The following is a 22,148-nucleotide window of genomic DNA, read 5'->3' as shown; positions in this document are numbered from 1 at the left end:
ACAAGAAAGGAGGAAATGACACCTTACAAGGGTGCAATCCCCTCCAGGACTGTAGGAGTAAAAACTCCCTCTATAGGGGATGGTACTGCTAGTCACAGAGGCTGTCCAGTGTGCCTGTTACAACCCCAAGCATCTAAAGTTGTAACTTCTAGGATGGTTTTGGATGGTGGTGGGTTTCTGGTGAAGAACTTCGAAAGCATGACAAGTTTTGGTGCAAAGGATTTATTTAAAGTGACTGGTACATAAACAGGATAACATGGAACTAGAGCAGTGCCAAATAAAAGAAACAAAATGAGGCTGGCTAATAGTGAGAAAGCCAACCAAACAAAAACCCAAAACACTCAGGTCTTCGGTATCTGAAACCCTGGCTAACCTTAACTACCCCCAGCCAGCCATATAAAACAAAGGCACTTGCCCATCCTAAACTAGTGTTTCTAATACAAAAACCAATGTACCCGACGACTTCAACTACGTTCACTTCAATACACTAGGGAACTACAACCAAAAGATGACAAAACATACTACAAAAGAACACAAACGTTGATAACATGTTGGGACAAGGTAATTGTAAAAAAGTTCACACAAAAAAATGAAGCCAAAGCTAGACAAAAAAAAAACCCAAAAGTAAAACATGAGAACTAAAGAAAACCAAAGCCGAGCCAATCACAACCAAAGACACCTTCATTCTAAAAACCTCTACGTTACAAAGAAAATAAAGTACATTTTCATTTCTACACAACTGAACAAGGCACAAACCACCCAGGGGCAAAATCTAATAACTTTCATAAACCCAAACCATTAAAATTCTGTGCTTTACATTGTCAATGCCTAAAAATATATACCAAAGCTTAGATGCCTAAAGAATGCTAATAAACATCCTCTACTTACATCAAATGTACCCAAAAAGTAGGACCTGAACCTCCCCAGTAGTAAAAAAAAAAAATCAGTTGTGAAACCAATCAATTAGGAAGCAAAATGTCCAAATAAAAACTACAGGAAAAAGCAGATCCAGTGGCACAATGTACTTAATATAATTAACAGCAACTTATGTTGATGGTGGTGGTACAAGAAAAAAAAATTGGTACTTTATTAACATCCCATACAGACAAAAAGACATTTAATACACGAGAACATTCTCTGGCAAAGTATTTACAAAGCCACAACATAAAACAAAAATCCTCTCCCATGACAAGAGCTTTCTGTGCAGGTACCAAAAAAAGAGCCACACTCAGGTAAACCTTTCCGAAATGAGTGGATGTGATTAGTTTCCCTTTTATTCATCCCTACTTAATAGGTTTAATTCACTTTTACTCTACAGCCAAGGCAAGATTTATCTACATGTGTGCACCCATGCAAATAAATCATTGCTTGACCTTAGCCTCTCAAACGCTTTTCAAAATGGCTAAGAATGTGCAAAGTAGCTACCAAGTTACAAAACTTGGAACTCTTCCTCTGTTCCTGCACCAAAAGTCACCGTCTCCTCCCTGCCAGGTGGCTTAGGTGCTGGAGTTACAAGCCAAGGTCCTAACAGCCATTACAAGGCTGGTGTGCAGAGATTCACTTAGAGCTTCACAGCTCCTGTTGGACCATCAAAAGCACCTGAACCTCTTTCCAGCCCACAATTAACCCAAAAAAGACCCCCCCCTCATTTTTTGCCTGTCATTAGACACTTCTACAGCAGCTTTAATGATCCTCTGATGTGCCCATTGGCTTCTGGGATGGGAACAGATTCATCAAGATCTTTGCAGACAGAACCTGCTACCCAGTCTGCTGCATCTGGGCTCCTGTCCTGGTGAAGGTCTTCTCTTGGCAGCAAAGAACCTGAAGAAAAAAAAAACACTAGTCAGAAATAGTCCAGCCTACATTTCCACTTCCAACACCCAGTTTGACCTAAACTACTATAAGTGTTCAGTACTACCTTTTCAGGACAAACCAACAAAACCACCCTAAAATGTGATAAAGCAAAAACAGAGTGCAGAACTCAAGTCCATTTCTAATACCTTGTTTAAAGCATTTAACATTCCCACACAAGTTCCCAAAAACAGCCAGTTAAACCTCTCCCTTCCCTCAACCTTGAGGAACTAAATTGTTCTTGAATACTTACCAAGGACATAAATCCACTTGCTTCTCCTCCTAGGTGTGCTAGCTTAAGACAAGACAATTAAAACCGTTAACATTCTCAAAAATTCAATTCCTCATTAAAAATGCAGGGTTTCAGATTCCTCCAAATTCCTCTGATAACAGGATCTTTCATGTTCATTTAATGTGTAAAAAAGTTTAGGCAAGAAAAAAAGTTGTTTGTACTATACAACTCCCATGCACATGCCAACAGCTGCCTAACCAATATACTCAATTATCCAACTTGACATGCAATCTCCACAACTGTACCTAAACAAAATCAACATATACCCAAAGTACTCAAATGAAACCCCCAAGTACCCAGTGTACTCAAAATGAGTACTTGTCTCACTCACCTGTCTGGATCCTCTGATGCTGCCTTTAACTTGCAGTCTTCAGACAAGCACACCACTCTAGCAGACCTTCACTGAAAGACCCCAGAGACCAGCCCCATCTGTGCTCCACTCCTGGGTGATGAAAGGACCTCCCTCTGAAGCCCAAGCTTGCTCATCTCCTCTAGCAGCATAGAGCCTGAAATGAAGAGAAGGATTCAGACCAGGTCCTCTGCACTTCTTAGAAACAGTCAAGCCAGCATTTCCACTCCCAACATGAACACAATGCAGCACCTGTCCAGGACAAACCAACAAGAAAACACCCAGCAGAGAGCCAAGAAAAACCCCCTAGTCAAGGGTTCTTGGCACAGGATCCAGTGCAGTTCCTTAAAGATGCTTAAATTGCCCAACAAATCACAAAACTTAGCCTTAAACTGAAAAGACATTTAAACATTTTGTATAAAACTAGCAAGACTTGTTTCCTAGTTCTAAAAGGAGCCAGGAGCCTTAGTAATCAAGCTCTAGTTCTCCATTTCAGTTACAACTCTTGACTCGTTTTCCACCAAAACTTAACTAACATAGTATTAAAGACTCAGCAATACACCTAGATGAGTTTTCGGCCTTCAACATGGACAGAACTACAGAGTCTGGTAAATCCAGAGGTGGGGGAGTTTGCATTTTTATTAACACATGGTGCAACATCTTCCATCATGAAACACTGCTCACCCACTCTGGAATTTCTAATGATCAAATAACACCCCTTTTATCTGCTGAGGGAATTTAAAACTTATAGGTAGATATTTTGATCCCATGAGGGAAATTGCAGTGCAACAGCAGCTAAAGTAAACAGCATTGTAATGAATGATACAATACAATCCGTACAGTGAGAAGTGCACTAAGTAGAGTTACTCACAGTCCAGAACATACAAAGAATAAACCAAAACGGTACACCAAGTTGTATTGCACAAGTCCCTGGCATATCGCACGAAAACAGATGTAGCCGTTTACTGTTCAGACTGTTTACGACTGCCATCTACATCCACCCCTGACTAATGGCAAAGAAGTGCTAGAGGTACTGTACCCTGCAATAAGCAGGAATCTGCACATCCCGACAACCTTTATCATCTTGGGTGACTTTAGTCTTACAAATCTCAACCCCATTCTCCTGAAATACCAATCAGCAAGTCCCCCTCCCAACGAGAGGAGAAAACACTCTGGACCACGTTTGCACCAACATTCAGAATGCTTACAAGGCCATACCCCTCCCCCACCGTGGAAACAGACCACAATCACCATTTCTCCTCCCCACACACACAGACAGCTGCACAGGTGAGTGAAACCAGCAGTCAGGACAGTGAAAGTGTGCCCTGAAGGAGCTGAATCACTCCTGCAGGACTGTTTTGAAGGCACTGACTGAGGTGTTTTTAAAAGAGGCAGCCACACAGTATGTATCGACATACAGGAATATACATCAGTCACTAGCTACATCAAGACATGTGCTGGCTATGTGACAAAAGTAATAAGAGCGTTTCCTAAACAGAAACCATGGATGAACAGAGGTCTGCAACACTCAATCGGGCAATAAATCAGAACTGAAGTCAGCCAGTATCAATCTAAAGAAAGGTATTAAACATGCAAAAATCACACTCAAACAGGAACTGAAGTAACACTTCAGCACTATTGACCCAAGGCGCATGTGGCAAGGTATACAGGCCCTCACAGACTACAAAAAGGCAGAACATCTGTCCATGATGCCTCCCTGCCTAATGAGCTCAATGCCTTTTATGCTCAGTTTGAAGCCAGCAACACTTTTTATCCACATCTGGATAAAAAGAAAACATACACAGGATTACTATTCATCTACTTCAGCTCAGCTTTTAATACCATCATTCCAGAAACTAGTCAAGAAACTCAATGCACTGGGTCACGACACCACCCTCTGCAATGGGATTTGGGACTTTCCGACAGGCAGACCTCCAGCTGTCAAGCTTGGACACCGCACCTCCAGCACCAACTGAACGCAGAAGTCCCCCAGGGTGTGCGCTTAATCCATCGTCCACCTGTCTGATTAAGAAAGGTCAACACAGCCTGAATTTCCCCAAGACGGTTGAAGGCGGCTGAGATATGTCCCCAGATTCTCACCAACCTTTACAGATGCACTACAGAAAGCACACAGGTTGCATCAGTGTAGTATGGCAACTGCAGTATTGCGGGTGGTGAAAACTGCCCAGTCCATCACTGGGGTTACTCTCCCATCCAAGTCATTTATGATGGAGAGTGCTTGAGGAAAGCTCTAAGCAAAGACCCCACACACCCTAGCAAGAAGACTGCTTGAGCCTCTACCATCTGGAAACCAGTACTGGAGTATTTGGGCCCAGACAGTTTTTACCCACACACTACACAACTATTAAACTTCCAGCCTCTCACCCATGAGCTGAACCCTCAATCAAATCTAAAACGCACACATTGAAATCTACCTCACTTGCCAAGAAGCTCACTCTCCATAAAATGTTTTATCCTTTATTTCATATAGTTGAAGTATGATCTTGCACATTGCCTATTTTCTTATACAAAAGTATTGTTTTGTACTGCTTAACATCCAAGACCTAGCCAAATAGCATTTTCATTATACTTATATACAGGTATACCATATACCTGTATATAAGTATAATGAAACTTGAACTCTACACTTCCCAAATCAAAGACAAGATGCAAAAGCTCACAACTCACCGCTGCAGTAGGGACAGTGTCCTGCATGACTACTGTACCTTTGCATGTGTTCCAACATCCTCAGGTGCCCAGCAGATTCACCAAGGGCAGCTTAAAACCCCTCCTTGCTTTCTAGTGTTCAACCTGCAGGACTTCAATACTCACAGGTCACACTCCCAATATCCATTCAGACAGCCAAGTCTGTTCCATGGAAGCTCATTTCCAAACAAGACATCATCAGCACTGTCTGCATTCAGGTGGGCAGGGACTGGGGAGCACCCATCATGGCATTCCACTCTAAATCACAAACAATATTCCAGAGTCAATCATACCACTCAGCACAACTGTGGTCTAGCCTCATTGAGAGAGGCGGTTCTGTGAACATAACTGACCAAGATACCAACACTCTTCTCTTGAGACCAGGAGCTGAAAACTTCAAAAGCATCCTTTTTCCAGTGACAGTCCTCATCTGACAGCTGCCTCTCAGTGCACCAACTGCAAGGACAAAACAGGACTGTCCATTTTCCTCCTCCACACTACCACCATGCAGATGCAGTTTTAAAAGTGCCCCTCACACTGACCTGCATCTCCCCTCTACTTACTTTCAACTCCCCTTGTTCACAGAGAGGAGGCCAAGTCCACTTCCCCAAGCAGTAGCACTCCTTGCTCTCCACCAAGACAGCTATGGGAAAACTGCATCCTGTGGAAAAAAAAAAAGAATCAGACCCCCCCCCCCCCACAGTCATTTACATCGAAGCCAAAAAGATAAGGATAACCGATTAAGCAGAACATGATCTATACTAAAAATGCAAGATGGGTTAGGAGTAAACTAATCAGGCAGTGGGATAATTGGATTACTCAGTTTACTCCACTTCTGGCGATGAGAGGTCATCCATCTGGGAGCAAAAGCCTGGTCAACCCTTCTGGCAGCAGATAACCTAGTAGACAGATTCTGTTATGATCCTCTGCACTTAGAAACAGTAAGAACAATTACTCCCAGCTCCAGTTTTGTACTAAACGTCCAAAATGTTTGTTGCAGCATCTGTCCAAGATAAAACAGGAAAAACACCCTGCAGAGAGTGAAGAGAAAACCCCCAGTCAAGGGCTCTTGCCACAGGGGAGGGATCCAGTGCAGTTCCTCCCCTGTGAGGAGAGCAATTCCTGTGCCAACACACATCGCGAGTACCTGGCTATAACCAGTAAGGAGTCTACGGAGGAGGCTGTTGTGCCAAATCACTATTGTACTGCTGTGCATCAAAACCAATTTACATGTGTGCACCCATGAAATAAATCCGATGCAAAGCAGTAATTGCCTTACAGAGCCAGTCAAGTGCACATTAGTACACAAATGCCTCAACCAAACAGGGAGGAAAAATTACCCAGAAGAAAGCCCAAAAAAGCTTCACCTCTAGAAACAGTTCAGCATGTTAAAGCGTGATGTTATACACCAGAAGAGATCCAAGAGCTTAACATGTAGCCTACTCCAGAAGAAACTTTTCAGCTTCAGTAAACAGTTCTAACAAGCAAATACTAAAAGGTTATATAGCATCAAGTTTGAAATGGATAAGGTTAGACCGGAAAAGAGTGAAACTCACCTCTGCTCCAGGGACATGTCCTCTATTACACCACCCTTGCACCTGCTCCAAGATCCATGTGCATCCAGGAATTTCAAGGACTGCTTGCAGCACCTCTTCACTTTCTACTGTTCAAACCACAGACTTCATTGCTTACCAATGGGCATCAACCAGTCACACAGCTGGTATCCAGTGAGCTTCCTCTGAGCAGGGTCCTCCAAGCCTGTCACTGCACTGTGCATTCAGCTGGCCAGGAACTGCAGAGCACTGATTGAACTATAATCAAATGCACAGATCTGCATCACTGCTGACCCATCTCAGGAAAAACAGCTACACTTGCACCTCCTCTACTTACCTTCAAACCCACCTATACCTAGGCCTCAAGAGTGCACCGATTAGAGTGAGAGCAAATAACATATCCACACCGAAGATGAGGGTTACAGCCCAAGCACGTCGTCAGGCAGTAGGATGATTGGTTTACCCACCACGCTTTCCACCTTATTCAGAGGCTCGGGACTTTCTGTAGATGAGAACTTGAAGCAGGTGGATCACCTCACCTTACTCAGGACAAAGCTAGCCTCCTCTCTTCTGAGCTGGACCATCATGCAGCATGGCATCATGGACACAGACACCACTAACATTGACAGTTCTGGATCTTGTTGCAATACTCCAGGACAGTTCTCACCCTGGACTTAGATGCTGTTGCTTCACTTCCTTGAGATTAGCTTGGATACTGGCTGAAACCAGAAATGAAAACTAGTCAAATCAGTTGCAAAAGCAAAAAAGTAGAAAATTTGAGACACCCAATTAAAAACCTCTAGCTTAACCAACTGAGCCTTATAACCAAGATACATGATTGTTACCAAATCCATTTAAAGTAGTTCACCACGTAGATGTGCTGCACATTCAAGCACAACTTACCCATCATTAAAATCCAACCACCACTACCGAAAAACAGAACTGATTATGCAAAGCTGCATATCCAAATAAAATAGTAATTGAAATTCAATCTTTTTAAAGAGACCCTAAAAATGCATACCTAGTGCAGCAGAATTTTTGCCTTAAACTCAATTTGAGACGAGCCACTTCTGATTTTGCAAAAGTAACAAAAATTCAAAAACAGCAAGGATCCACAGCAGTAGGAGATCAAAACACTATCCATCTTCAGTACCAAACCGCTACAGCCTTAACCAAGGTGAAAAGGCTTTAGAGCTTAAACAAATTAAACAATTGACACAAAAGTACATAGTACTCGAAACTGATTGATAGGGCACCACGTGGATTGAGGTCTTTGAGCTGCATCACACACTTGACCATCATGGAGAGAATACTTTGAACACATACCGATTAACCCATGGTCAAACTAAGCCTCATATTCCTCAATGACTAGAAACACCTTTAAAAAAAGCTTTCTAGAAGATCAGCAGAACCACTTAACCACGTTTCACAGCCAGTTTTACACCAATAACAGGTTTGTGCTCATGGTTAAAGTACACATCCAGTATAAGAAAGTCCAACAGTCTTCATGTAGCTCTCTCCCTCACAAGGCACAGTACACAACCACTTCTAATCAGCTGGAAACTCACTCCCCTTTGTGCACTAAACCTCTGACAGGACTGTGCTGGACATTCACAGAATAGTCTCACTGGGTAATCAGGAAGACACCATACTCTTGGTTCCCCCTTTAAATTTACTTAATTCACTTCTAAAATTTCAATGTAAGATTTAGTTACATGTGTGCACCCATGAACTAAATCTTACATACTGACAATTCTCTAATTTCCCAGTCATACCATAAACAATTTAGCCAAATCCTCCCCAGTGCTTGCACAACACTTTCAGTATTTGACTTCCGTCCCCTGATTAACCAGTACTTATGCTACAGTGACACTTTATCATTAAGGCTAAAAAAAAAAAAAACAAAGAACCCCAGCAGCTCCAGGCTACATCAGAGTCCCCTCTTACCTGGAACAAAGTCAACTTTGGCTCAATCAGCCAGGTGGCTCAGCTGCTCCTGGGAACAACCATCAAAAGGCTGATGTGTAGAGCAGCAGTCGGAAAAGAAAGCTGCTCAAGTGGTGTCAAGCCCACAGCTGCCCCACACAACCTCCCCAATCTACTCTTGAGTGGTAAGGAACTCACTGATCTGACTGGGTCTCAGACATGGTATTTCACTGTTGTTTGAAAACATCTCCAAGGAGTCTCCAAGAGGAGGCGGCTGCTGGTGCTACAACTGCTTAAGCAAGAAACATCAAAACAAAAGCCTACAATAAAGAAACCCACAGTTCAACAGGAAGCTAAACTTGCCCAGTGAATCCCAAAACTAAGCCTAGTACAAAAGTGAAAAAGCATTGCATTTGGAATTTGCTAGCAAGACACTCACACCTGACTCCATATAAAGACTCTTTTAATCAAACACTATAGTTTGATATTTCAGTCATCTTTGATTTGGGAAAGTGTAGAGAACCAGTCACAAGGTGCAAAATGCCAAAACTCACCAATGATTAGACAATGTTCTGCACAACCTTCCCACGTGTTTAATACTCACAGAACACTCCCGATATCCTTTTGGACGGCCAATACTATTCAATGGAAGCGTCCATCAGCACTCTTTGCATTCAGGTGGACAGGGACTGGGGAGCACAAATCACAGCATTCCACCCTAAATCACAGAAACATTCCAGAGACCAAGACACTCTTCTCTTGAGACTAGGAGCATCTTGTCTTCAACCACTGCCACGTGCACCAACTGTAAAAGAAACAGAACTAACCACTCCCATCCTCCACACAGAGGGGACCAGGTTGTGCTGTGTAGGCTGCTCCCAACTTTAAAAGCTCTCCTCACACTGACCTGAATCTCTCCTTTGCTTACCTTCAGCTCACATTGTTCACTCGCCGCAGCCCAAGTTCACCAGCAGTAATGCTTCCTACTCCCCCGTTCTCAGTCTGACGGCTGTCACCTGCTCATTGGAATACACAGTGTAAAAAAAGTATTTCAACATCACTATCTTGCATCACAACACTGGCTTGAATACTGAAGATGCCCAACAGATTGCTACAGTTGAAGTTAGTTGCAAAATCAAGTATTCTCAAAATATTCAATTTTCCATGCAGTAAACTAAAGAATGCTTGGCTTTCAGATTGTCCTGCATCTCTGATCCTGATTACAGGGTCTTTCAACTTCAAGTACAAACTAGAAGTAGCCAAGAGTTTGTCATACAACACTATGTCCCATGCCAAAAGCCATCTGCCCAGTACACATAAATATACCCCATACAACAGTCTACACAATTGTACGTGAACCCAGGTATATGTACTGTACCCAATGAAAATGTTCCACATGTAGCTAGTGTACACATTGTAGTCAAACCTGAATCCTCTGATGTTATCAATGACATTCAGACTTGGAACAAGCTCCCCACTCCTCCAGTAGACCTTCATAGAAAGAGACCGGCCCCATCTGCGCTCCACTCCTGGTGATGAAAGGTCTTCCCTCAGGAGCACAAGCCTTCTCATCCCTACTGGCAGCAGAGAGCTTGAAATGGAGAGAAGGATTTAACCCAAGTCCTCTTCCTTTCTTAGAAACAGTCAAGTCCGCATTTTCACTACCAACAGGGTCCAAGTCAAACCAACAGGACAACACCCTGCAGAAAACAAAGGAAACCCTCCAGTCCACTGTCGTGCCACAGGGGAGCAAGTGCAGTTCCTGTGCAAACACCCATCAAGAGAACCTGGCTGACATGCTGTCTCCTCAGAGTTGTAACCAGTAAGGAGTCCGATCCATCAGGTCACAATTGAACCAAAGTGATTTATTTACATGTGTGCACCCATGAAATAAATCACATACAAAGCACTAATTTAGTCTTTGAGAGCCAGAATGACAGCCAGTCAAGTGCACGTCAGTGCCTCACCCAATCAAGGAGCAAACATCACCCAAAAGAGACAAGACAAATCCAAAATTACACCTCATTTCTAAGTGGATAGCATGTTGCAATGAGGTTCAAGAGTTTAACACTAAGCCTACACCAAAAGTACCTTTTCCTCCATTGTAAAAATTCTTACAAGTGAGGGGGTTGTTTGATCAATTTGGACTAAGCAACATGAAAGATATCTGAAAGAGAAGCTCACTCACCAATACTAAATGGTTAGAGCATCAAATTTGCTTTGGATTAGGGAAGACAGGAGAAGAGTGAAACTCACCTCTGCTCTGGGTAGTGCAACTGCTCCAAGATACATGGGCATCCAGGAAATGTAAGGACAGCTTGCAGCATGTCTTCGCTCTCCCGTTTTAAAGTTCTGCACTTTATACTCACGGTAGGGCATCAACAGGTCACGCAGCTAGCATCTTTTCGGCCAGCCAGTGAGCTTCCTCGAAGCAGGATTCTCTAGGCCCGTCACTCCACACTGTGCATACAGCTGGCCAGGGACCGGGAAGCACATCACTGCTGACCAAATGCACGAAAAGTTTGACTTGCAACTCACCTTTACCTTGGCCACATGGGTGCACTGATTGGGTTAGGATCAATGATCAGGTCAGCATTGAAGGTGCAGGTTATAGGTTAGGGTCAGGAATTTCAGGCAGTGGGATGATTGGTTTACAGTCTGTGAGTCCTAACAATTTAAGCCGATAAAAAAAAAAAAATTGAGCAGATGCATCACCTCAGCTTTATCCATACAATTAGTTAATTCACCACGTAAAAGGATCAATGATCACTAAAACAAAACACTTGATTTTCATCCAATAAAGCTCAGGGCTACAGTAAATCTGATTACACTGGCTTGCAAAAAAAAAAACCTAGAAAAAAATTAAAACCTCAAAAGAAGCTATTACTCTTACCTACCACGGTAATACTAACATTTTAAAAGTAAAAAAACCACCACAAATCACAGGAGCGTCTTCACCTGCTGCAGCTGGGAACACACTGGCTCCAGGGCTGCCTTATAAAACTCCTCAGGGCGATTAACAGGAGCCAATCCCAACCTGTTCTCAGTGTCCCACCTCCACTGTTTCCAATTCAACACAACTGCTTCCAATGACTAAACTAGCACTTACCACCTCATCTGTTAATCAGATGAGATTTGGATAATTAATGGATTACAATCAACCATAGAGAACTTTCCCACCACTATTAATCCATTAGTTATCTCAAACTAAAAAGGAAATTAACCTTTATTTAAAAAAAAGACAAGACTGGAGGAACAAAATTACTTAACCATGTGTTCAGCTTGGGAAGACTAGAGAAAGGTATGATATCTGAAACATACTTGAAGTAAAGCAGAAATATTAACCAGTCCAGACAATTCTTTGCATATGACTTAATTACATGCAGCACTTTATGGTCCCCAAGAACTAGCATGGAAACTGTTGAGCAAGAGACTAAGGCAGAGGTCTTAAGTCTGAAAAATTCCTTATCTGGAGCAAGCACAGCACTACCCACTTGATTCAAACTAGTTTTAAACTGATACAATGCATGTAAAACCAAAAGATTCAAGCAGGAGGTGTCCATTCGCCTTAAGCTCACATCTCCTACCACTATATGGGTACAGAGTAACAGATTCCACTCTTAGACTCCATCACAGATAAGTACAACTGACACCCCTGCATGTTGTCACACTAAGTCCTTCTGGACCCAAGGCCTGCTCGTCCCTTCTGACAGCAGAGATCCTGAAATGGAGAGAAAGATTTAGTCCAAGTCCTCTGCACTTTTCAGAAATACTAAAGGAAGCTCAACCCCAAATCCAGGATTGCGCTGAACTTGCAAAATGTTCAGTATAGCACCTGCCCAGGACAAGCTAACAGGGAAACAATGTAGAGAGCAGAGAAAACCCCCCAGTCCAGGGCTCTTTCCACAAGGAAAAGATCCAGTGCAGTTCCTCTCCCTTGAAGAGAGCAGTTCCTGTGCCAACACCATCAAGAGAACCTGGCTGACATGCCATCTCCTCAGAGCCTCAACCAGTAAGGAGTCTGCAGTGTGCCAAGTCACAGTTGTACTGCAGTGTATCCAATGCGATTTACTTACATGTGTGCACCCATGAAATAAAATCACATACAATGCAGTAATTCAGTCTTTGAGTCAGAATGGCAGCCAGTCCAGTGCATGACTGTGTAGGAGAGCTTCAACCAAGCAGGGAACAAACCCAGAAAGAAAGCCAAAAAGGTTTAACACATTAAAAACCATGTCATTTGCCACCAGAAGATATCCAAGAGGGGGGGTTGGGTGAGTGAAACCAACCTTGTCTCCAGGCACAGTGTCTTTCTAGACACTACCCTTCCATCTCCTCCAAGATCCATGGGCATCCAGGAAACTTGGACAGCTTACACCTCTTCACTTTCCCCACTGTTCAAAGCACAGGACTTCCATACTCACAAATGGACAACAGGTCACTAAGCTGGTATCCTTTTAGCCAGCCAGTGAGCTCCCTCTGAACAGGATTCACCAATCTTGTTTCTCCACACTGTGGATTAATCTTGCCAGGGATTGGGGAACACTGATCATTGTACTAAAATCAATTAACAATCCAGACCAAAAGATCTTGACCTACACCTCCCCTCTATGTACCTTCAAACTCACCTTTACCTTGGCCACAAGAGTGCACTTGAGTTAAGAGCAATAATTGGATCAGCATTAAAGACTCTGGCTGACTGGATTACTGACCAGTATTTCCTGCAAACTGCCCATCACGGAGCAGCCAAGGTCAGGGATTCAGGCAATAGCTGAAATAGACACAGCCTTCCGCTTCCTCAACATTCTTCCTTTGACACGGCAGACGTCCAGGGAAACTGGATCCTTTTGCAATATTCATTAATGGTTGTCAACAGCTCACTAGAATAAACATGTAGCACCAAACAACAAAAACAACAATGAATCAAATTCAGTGCATCCAACTCAACTCCACCCCAATCCCGATGGATCACGGATCCTAACCCTCAATGCTGGATCCTTACTGGCTGAAAGAAAAAAAAAACAAATCCTTGTCCTGCTCACCCAGGACATAGATGCCCTTGCTTCTCTTCCTTGACATTAGCTTGCAAGCTTCTGAGGCAAGAGATTAGAATTCTTCAACTTGCTTCCCCGTGCCACACAAATACTCAGATCTTTAGGTCAATTTACAGAAGACTAACATTCCTAAAGTAAAGGGGAAAAATAGTTAATGGAAGATATTTTTCCCATCTGGACATAGGGTACATACAAGTACATCTAATGCACACCTAAATAAAACTACCAGTACTTCTACATAAACAGTAACAAGTTTACAGTACAGAGAATTGACAGACATTTCAATGTTGTATACCCAAACAAATAGTGGTGGACAATGCTTTAAGAAAATGCCTCAACACACAATGAAAGAGGTGCAGTAAGTTTGCATTTACTACAAAAAGAGCAAAAAGTCCCCCCCCCCCAAAAAAAATAATTAGGTTCCACAGCAGTACAAAACCAAAAACACTAACAATCTTCAGTACCAACAGCAGCAGCCTTGACTGGAGCTCCATAAGAGGGGAACGGTTTGAGTTTTAACACTTAAAGTTGATTTCAGCCTTCCAGCTACAGCATGCTCTATACCATTAGGGAGATTACAGCTTGTACATATGCAGAACAAGCCATTGGTAAAACTAAGCTTAACATTCCCTAATCAAGTCATTCAAGTGTTCTAAGAGGTGTAAAAATAGAAATAGCTTACTACCATAGTATCTTGTATGGTCACAGGTCAATACACAGGAGCCAAGGGAAAAATATGCAGTATAAAGCCAGTTTAAACAGGAGCACAAACAATGAAGTCCTCCAGCACAAGTAAGTTTCCATGCTGCTCTCTCCCTTCTCACAAGAGAATACATACCACTTCAGTCACCTAGAAACTCATACCTCCCCTTTCTGCACTAAACCTCTGACAGCATGGCTTTTAGTGCAGATAATGGGGAAAAATACAGCCTCACTGGGCTAAATCAGGAAGTCCACCTTACACTAGACTGGAGCATAGGTTTCCCCATTTTTTAATTTAATTCAGTTCAGAATTAAAGTCAATGTTAGATTTATTTACATGTGTGCACCCATGAAATAAATCTCACATACTGCGAATCTCCATTTTCCACTGGTACCCTTAGCAAAATAATTTAGCCAGATCTTTCCCTGTGCTTGCACAACACTTTCAGTATTGGACTTCCATTCCTAATTTACCACTTCATTTAAGTTAGAAGACACAAAGAACCCCAGCAACTACAACTAAACAAAGGCTGTAAAATCAGAGACCCCTCCTGCCTGGAACAGTCAGTTATAGCTCAACCAGCCAGGTGGCTCAGGTGCTCCTAGAAACAGCCACCCCAAGGCTGGTGTGCAGAGTGGCAGTCAGAACAGAAAGCCACTCCTACCTTTGAGTGAGGATCAAGCAATGTCAAGCCCAGAGCTGCCCCACACACAGTCACCCCGGTCTCTACTCCTGGGTGGTAGAGAACTCACTGAGCAGCTCTGACAGGGTCCCCTAACAGCTGTTGTCTTGGTTTAGTAACTAAGAACTCCTCAAGCAGATCTTCACTGAAGAGAAAGCACCCAGTCTACAGTGTACCACATCTGCACATTCCTGGCAAATAAAGGTCATCCCTCTAGGAGCAAAGGCCTGGTCAACCCTTCCAACAGCAGAACCTGAAGTAGAGATTTAGATTTGATCCTCTTCACTTTGAAACAGTAAGAATTTTTACTCCCAGTACCAGTTTAGTACTATACATGTCAGTATATAGTACAGCACCCAGAAGATAAGAAAACCTACAGCTCGAATTAAACCAACACTCAAACATGATAGAAAAATCACCAGAAGTCTTCCAAAACTAAGCCAATTCTTAAGGGTAAAAATAAATAAATAAAAAAAACAGGATACAAGAGTGAAACTCACCTCCTCCTAGACACTACCTTTACAACTGCTCAAGATCCATGGGCATCCAGAATATTCAAGGATTGCTTGCAGCACCTCTTCACCTTCCACTGTTAAAACCACAAGACTTCAATATGCACAGGTGGGCATCAACAGGTCACACAGTGGGTATCCTTTTATCCAGCCAGTGAGCTTCCTCTGAACAATTCTCCAAGCGGTGTCTCCATACTGTGCATTGAGAAGCTCTTAAACTACACTGCAGTACTCACTCACAGACAATCAGAACCACTGCTGAACAGCCTTATAAAAAGCTGGTCTGTGCAGTTTCCACACACCGTTCCAACAAAATCTCATCTGGAAACTCCACCAGCATCCTCTCTCAAGTGAATGTGCTCATTGTCACCATCTGCCTCTCAGAACAGCACCTGAAGGAGACAAGGGCAGCAAAACACTGATGGCCACCCCACTGCCACAGAGAGGGGACCAGAACAAGTGCCATACAGACTTCTCCCAGCCTTAAGAGCTCACCCCGCACTGACCTGCATCTCCAGTTTTCTACAGTCCAGCAGAGACTGGAACACCAGCATGTTGGACAGAGAAGGGTCTTCCCTGATGTCCCAGTGAAACTGTCAAGTCAGGATATAAAGCCTTTCCTGTTGCCGGTTTGAGCTCTAGAGAAGAGATCACAGTATTTACCAACAAGAGTTTTATACACTAAAACAAAATGTATAAGTGTTGGGGAAAACTAAAAATTGTCTAAACCAAAAGCAAATAGAGACTTCACACTAATCTTAACTTCACTCCATACTCTCAAGTATTGACACTTCTTAAAAATTTTAAAAACACATCTTTGCAAAAGCTTTACAATTCTTCAACAACTCCTGGTTAAAAAAAGCATAGCAAAATAATTTACCTTATATAATAATGACATTAAAAACTAACAACCACCACTCTAATAACATAAAGCCTCTCTTTAACCTGCTGTAGTAAGAGACAAAGAGAGCCAGACACCCACCCACCTGGGCTGCCTTGTTATAAGCCTCACGATGACCTCACGGCTGTAGCTAATTCACCAGGGGCCAATCCCAACGGCTCCTCAAAGGGCCACTACCAAACCCCCACCGCTCCTAATACAACACACACCTGCTTCCAACGACCAAACAAGCATTAGCCAGCTAACCTATTGATCTCTCATCCCAAAGCCAAATTAATTTCCAAATGACTACCAAGAACACTTGTTAAATAGCACCCTGCTCCTGTTATTAAATTAGTTGCAGTTTCTTAGTGATTAAACCACCTTTTTATCCCTTCAAATTTCACTCATAAATGGTGAAAAGTGACTTGAAGCCAAACTGCAAATTATTCAAGATCCTTAAAATGTCCTTAATATAATTTCAAATGTTCAAAGTGTATATATATCCACACTGTATATCACATATATAAACACAACATGTTTGGTTGTGTAACAAAACATAACTGCAACCTTGATATTAACTTAACATAAAATTTTATTTGGTCAAAACCATCACTAATCACACAGAAAAAAAACACAAGAAAAAATAACACTCCTACACTCCTGAGGAAAAAAAAAAACATTAATTAAAAAAGTTAATTTATATGACAAATGAACATGGTGGGAGTACAATAAGTAATGGTTGGGCTCTTAAATTTCACATTTATATCTGCAGATGACTAGAAACTCATCTCTCCTACATATGTGTGTGTTTACAAGGCTGTTTTTTTATTCAGTTCAGTTTATTTGTTATATACACAAGTACAATTAAATCCTTATTCACATGTATGGTCCTATAAAAAGACATTAAGGAACACCCCTTTTAACTGTGGGTTAAACCTGTTTCACAGCCACTACGACTGTCACCTGTGGATGCTTTGCTCCTCTGTTTTTGCTACATTCCATGGGGGAGGTGCCAGCCCTGCTCAGGGTATAAAACAGAGGACTCCCTTTGCTCCTGTTTCCATTCAGTGGTTCAGAACAGGGGTGAGTACAGGCTGCTCTGTGGGGTAGAATATGTTCTTGAGATTTGCTTTAAGTTTACAGGGCTAAACTAGTTGGCTTTTCACTTTCCCGGGTTAAAGGGGACTACCACTCCTGGACTGGAGCAGCAAGTGTTTGTATTGTTGCTAAATATTGATTTAAATGAGTTTTTACAAGGTTGTTTTATCAAACACTTGATTATGACCATTTAGTTTGCATTCCTATAATAGTATAATAATTATATTTCATAGGTAAAATATAACTAGTATACTTTTCTTGATTACCTGGTAGAAAGCAGCTGAGCTGCATGAAGCCATTTCTGGTGGACTATTGATATTGTAGGTGGGTACCTGCATCAGCATGCGCAGTCTGCAAAGGAACAAGTAATATGCATATTCCATGCTGAAAAGAGAAGAAAGAAAACACATTTCAACTGTGAAGCCTTCTTTTTGTTTCCAATTGATTTTGGCTTTTTTTTTGCTTGGAAAACTGGTTTTACTCAGGTTTCTTGTGGAGGTGCCAGCCCAGCTTAAGGTGTAAAAAGTCACTGCTCCTGTGTTCATTCAGCATTTATAAAGTGGTGACATCTGGCTGTTTTTGGGACAAGCCTATTTGTCAAGTGCTGTTTTTCTCTAGTTGACTTTTTTAATGAGTGGGGGCTCTTAGATTCGTTCACTTGGCTGGTTCTAGTAAACTGACTGGAGTGCCTGTTCCTGATGGAAAGGTCAGGATACTGTGAGCTGGGTAGGTACACTGTAGCAGTGTCCATTTTCCTTCATGTGGAATCCTTCTGTTAAGCTATGACACTTTCCACCTTCCCACCAAAGTGAGGGTTTCCCAGTTTATTGAAAATAACTTTTTCTGAATCTTGGGAAACAATTCCAGTGGCTCTTAACTCTAGAGAAGTGGTTCCCAATCCTGTTCCTGGTGACCTTGTTTCAGCTCAGCCCTTAGTTACACAATCAAACCCTTCATTGACTTTGGTTTGTTCCCTGTTCTTACTCATGTTGGAGATTTAAAGTAATATATTGTAAGTTAAATAAAGTCCCAAAGGTGCGCAGGTCACCAAGACTTGGAACTACTGCTATAGAGCATAGATACCCTGTCTTGGCCCGACAAACTTACTCTTCAGGTTTTCCATGTTTTTTTAAGAATTGGCACCTAATGAGCAGTGTTAACCAGAGCTGCTGTCCTTGTCCTTCATTTCCCAGCTGGAATGAACCAGGGTTTGGGAAGGAGGACCTGTGGACCCCTGTGAAGTGTGATCCTGAGAACAGGAGGTGCTGTACTCCTGCCATTGTGGGAGTCCCAAACAGTGCTTAGCCACATCACGGAGGCAGACGCCTTGGGTTCTTTCAATAAAGGGCTGGGTAATATGCTTATGTGATTACACAAAAGCTGTGTACCTCTACCCTTGAGAAGGATAGACTATGGCTTTGACTACTAAACTTCAAATGGCCCATCAATAGTATCCCTTTTCCTTACCTCATGTACAGCATCAAACCCTGGGAGGTGGTTCATCTTCAGTGCTTCTGTCATTTTTGCAAAACGTGATGCAGAGCTTTCTTCCTGGTGCACACTGTTCTTTAGTAACACTTGCATCTCGTCTAGAGCATGGAAAAGGTGAGTAAATGTACTAGTTTCCCTGAATCACAGATTCAACTGCACAGGTTATAACTGTCATACAGTTTACAACACATACTAGTTTGTGCCAAGTTTTGAACTATAATGGCATTTTAAGTGATTGATTCATCAATGGTGTAGTTTTTTAATCTGTTACTATTGTCTTTTTTTCCATAGGCAAGTGTACTATTCTAGGTTTATAAAAGTTATAAATCTTACCATCTTACTTGGGTGCAGCATGTAACACTGCAAGTGTTAATCCAAGGGCTCAGTACTGCAATTAAACTGGGGGGGAAGTGGAGGTGAACGCTGGACACATTCCTACTGGAATAGTGCTCTATAGGCAATATTAAAATTATCTTCCAGTTTTAAGGCTCAGCAGTGGAAACCAATCTATTGTTCACTTTGCAATTAACTCTTTCTTGTTCCTATACAACCAACAAATGTGGACAGCTTCCTCCTCAAGCACTTACTAGTTTAAAACATGAATTTTTAGCTGCTGTGGTACTAGTAATACATACCTACTACCTGCAACTACAACCAGCATGTGGTGGCGGTGCCAGATGAGATATAAAATGTCACAAGTACAAGTTCACACCCATGTCTTCTCAGGATATAATCTGGAGTTTAACTGTCTGCCTATGCATGCTACAAGCCACCAGTCCTTTAAAATGGTAACCGTATCATTGGTTAAATGTTTGTTTTGTTTATACAGTTAACTGACTGTTTTAGAAAAGAAGCTTTTCCATTGCCTTTCCAGTCTGACCTTACCAGAATCTCACTACTCTTTACAAAATCCACAAGGTGGCCAAGATCAATATTGTCTTCTGGATCTGTAGCAGCTTCACATGTGCACCTCAATGAAGGCTGACATCAGTAAGGAGGAATTGAGACCCAGTTTAATTACTGCAGTTTAATTTAGATCTCCTGTACCTATTGGGTGGAAGAAAAGTGATTTTTTTTGTGGAAGTGATTTCAAAAGCTAGGGCAAAGCCCACAGAGCTCAACCAATCGTTGACAATGTGGCAACTGCTTTACCTCAAATGTTTGTCTTCAGAGTACAAAAAAGTATGAGAAAGCAGTTGGGGGAAAAAATACTCAACTCCACTTACATATTAAAATGTACCTTCTTCCACTGTTCTCTTTTGCCCAGTCCCACACAACCTTCCTTAAAATACAGGAGAAATGGTTTTGCTCAGAATGTTCATGACTAGACTAACCTATCAAGTTTAAGTTGTTTTCTGATAGCGGTAGGTTTTGCACCATGAAATTTGAAAATGCTAGATGTAAGTAGGTTACCTTTTTTCAGAGAGAAGTAATGTATTTATACATATTGTGAATTTTAAACATACAATTAAAGAGTGTGTTTGCATTAAAGCTTAATTAAAAATATTATGTACGATAGCTTATGTAAAAAGCAAACAAAATATTCAAAAGTGGATGACTGTAAAAATTAAGGTACAACAGAGTTCCTCACGTATTCAAGCCTGGGTTCAATTTTAACTTGGCAATATCACTCTACACTGCATCTCCTGTTCCAGTTTGCTCTTTCTCCAGGCCTTCACTCTGCACTACAGCTCCCAGTTCCAAACCTGCACTCCAGTCTGCACTGTGGTTCCTGGCCTTCGCCCTGGAGCTCTGGCCTATTTTCTGCTGGTTCTCTTGCCTGAGTTTCCAATCTACGTTGGGAGGCAGCCTTCATCCTCTAGGACCCCAGGGCTCCTCTAGTGCAGGCACATTTCATTCTTATGTCAATGTAAACCATCCAATAAAATTAGCAGGTCTCAACCAACAGACTCACAAGTAAACCAGAATGAACAGTGGAAGAAGAGTATTGAGTGAGCTATCATGATCCTCACTGCCTACTCAACCATAAGACAAATCTCTTAATGAGCACTAGGACTGGCTAAAGAAATTACTGTTGTTAATAAGGTCCAAATTATAATTGCTAGACTTGGACTATGCAGAAACTGATTTAAAAAAATTGAAGTGATTGTCCAAAATTTGAGGTTCCAGAGGCTTCACTTCTGCTCAAAGTGACTGGGGTGAGACTTTACTGAGAACCCTGGGCAGTAGCTGTGGTTTTAGAGCAAAGCCATGAAAATACAGCTGGATGCTTCATTCACACATCCTGCTATACCATGGTAAAACCAGAAGGCATTAGCTCATGCTGAAGGATCTATAACTAGTAAGATGACAGAATATTGTAGGACATTTTTGCCTTGTTGTTTGGAGGTAATGCAGTAAAATTCCTGTGAAATCTGTAACAAACACTCCCAGTTTATCTGGTGTTTATCCACCCCTCAACTCTTCCTTCTCCTCAGCCTTGATCCCCTAGACATGTTTAAAACCAATAAACATGCTACCACTGTAGGTGGTACTCAGTCTTAAGGTGTGTTATACAAGGTTACAAGAAAAATATGTTTACAAGTCCAATTGAATTATCAAGAGTGTGAAAGTTAGATAAGAGTTTTAACTGCAGTTTTGTCTTTAAACTTGAAGGTATCATCTCTGGAACAGAAGGTACTATGCTCACTGACCTCCTGGGACCATCAGGACTACACACCAGTGGGAAAGCATTTTGGCACAAACAGGCATTCAAAGGGTCTGAAAAAAGGCATCATAGTATTTCCAAGAGTAACTTGGATAATCACCATCATGGCCTGCCTGCACCACCCAAAAAGACAATTTTTCCTGTTCAAACAAGTTTGCCTACTTGTGCCACTGTAAAATCCTGGGAAGGTTATTCCGAAAGGAGCAGCTCTCCCCCTGTACTGTTCTACTTAGTTATGCAGGACTGAGGCTACTAATCAGCACAATAAAAACTAAGTCAAGACCTGGCTGTGCCTTCTTGTTTCATTAAAGATGGACACAAGTAGGCAGGTTTCACATGCAAAAGAGCACAACCAATGAACAAGGTTCTGGACTTTAAAT

General features: G+C 42.0%; 2 long non-coding RNA genes across 10 annotated transcripts in view; one reads left to right on the top strand and one right to left on the bottom strand.

The window, feature by feature from the left end:
* Positions 1-217: 217 nt before the first annotated feature.
* LOC138241997 (uncharacterized) overlaps positions 218-22,148 on the bottom strand; it is a 29,588-nt gene continuing 7,657 nt past the window's right edge. Inside the window, exons 3-15 of one of the 5 annotated variants that reach the window (XR_011191275.1) lie at positions 17,876-17,993; positions 16,135-16,266; positions 15,617-16,020; positions 10,104-12,398; positions 8,876-9,693; positions 8,699-8,747; positions 6,018-7,470; positions 5,762-5,859; positions 5,552-5,654; positions 5,325-5,456; positions 2,475-2,649; positions 2,105-2,146; positions 218-1,821 (exon numbers count right to left, since the gene is read on the bottom strand). This is a non-coding gene — a long non-coding RNA (uncharacterized lncRNA). Of the gene's footprint in view, positions 1,822-2,104; positions 2,147-2,474; positions 2,650-5,324; positions 5,457-5,551; positions 5,655-5,761; positions 5,860-6,017; positions 9,694-10,103; positions 12,399-15,616; positions 16,021-16,134; positions 16,267-16,508; positions 16,594-17,875; positions 17,994-22,148 lie in introns of those variants that run through there. The other 4 variants (XR_011191273.1, XR_011191272.1, XR_011191274.1 and 1 more) reach the window with 4 other exon arrangements.
* Positions 17,498-21,806, top strand: LOC138241996 (uncharacterized). Of its 5 annotated transcripts, none has more exons than XR_011191270.1 (4): positions 17,498-17,594; positions 18,803-18,961; positions 19,088-19,214; positions 20,772-20,882. It is a non-coding gene; the product is annotated as an uncharacterized lncRNA (long non-coding RNA). The 5 variants fall into 5 exon arrangements; XR_011191271.1 differs by lacking the exon at positions 20,772-20,882 and adding an exon at positions 19,827-19,846; XR_011191269.1 differs by having other exon boundaries at positions 17,499-17,594; positions 20,756-20,882.

Source organism: Lepisosteus oculatus, chromosome 12 (assembly GCF_040954835.1).
Source record: "Lepisosteus oculatus isolate fLepOcu1 chromosome 12, fLepOcu1.hap2, whole genome shotgun sequence".
NCBI lineage: Eukaryota > Metazoa > Chordata > Actinopteri > Semionotiformes > Lepisosteidae > Lepisosteus > Lepisosteus oculatus.
The sequence above is the reverse complement of the archived record's forward strand: the minus strand, read 5'-3'. Positions and strand labels throughout refer to the sequence as shown.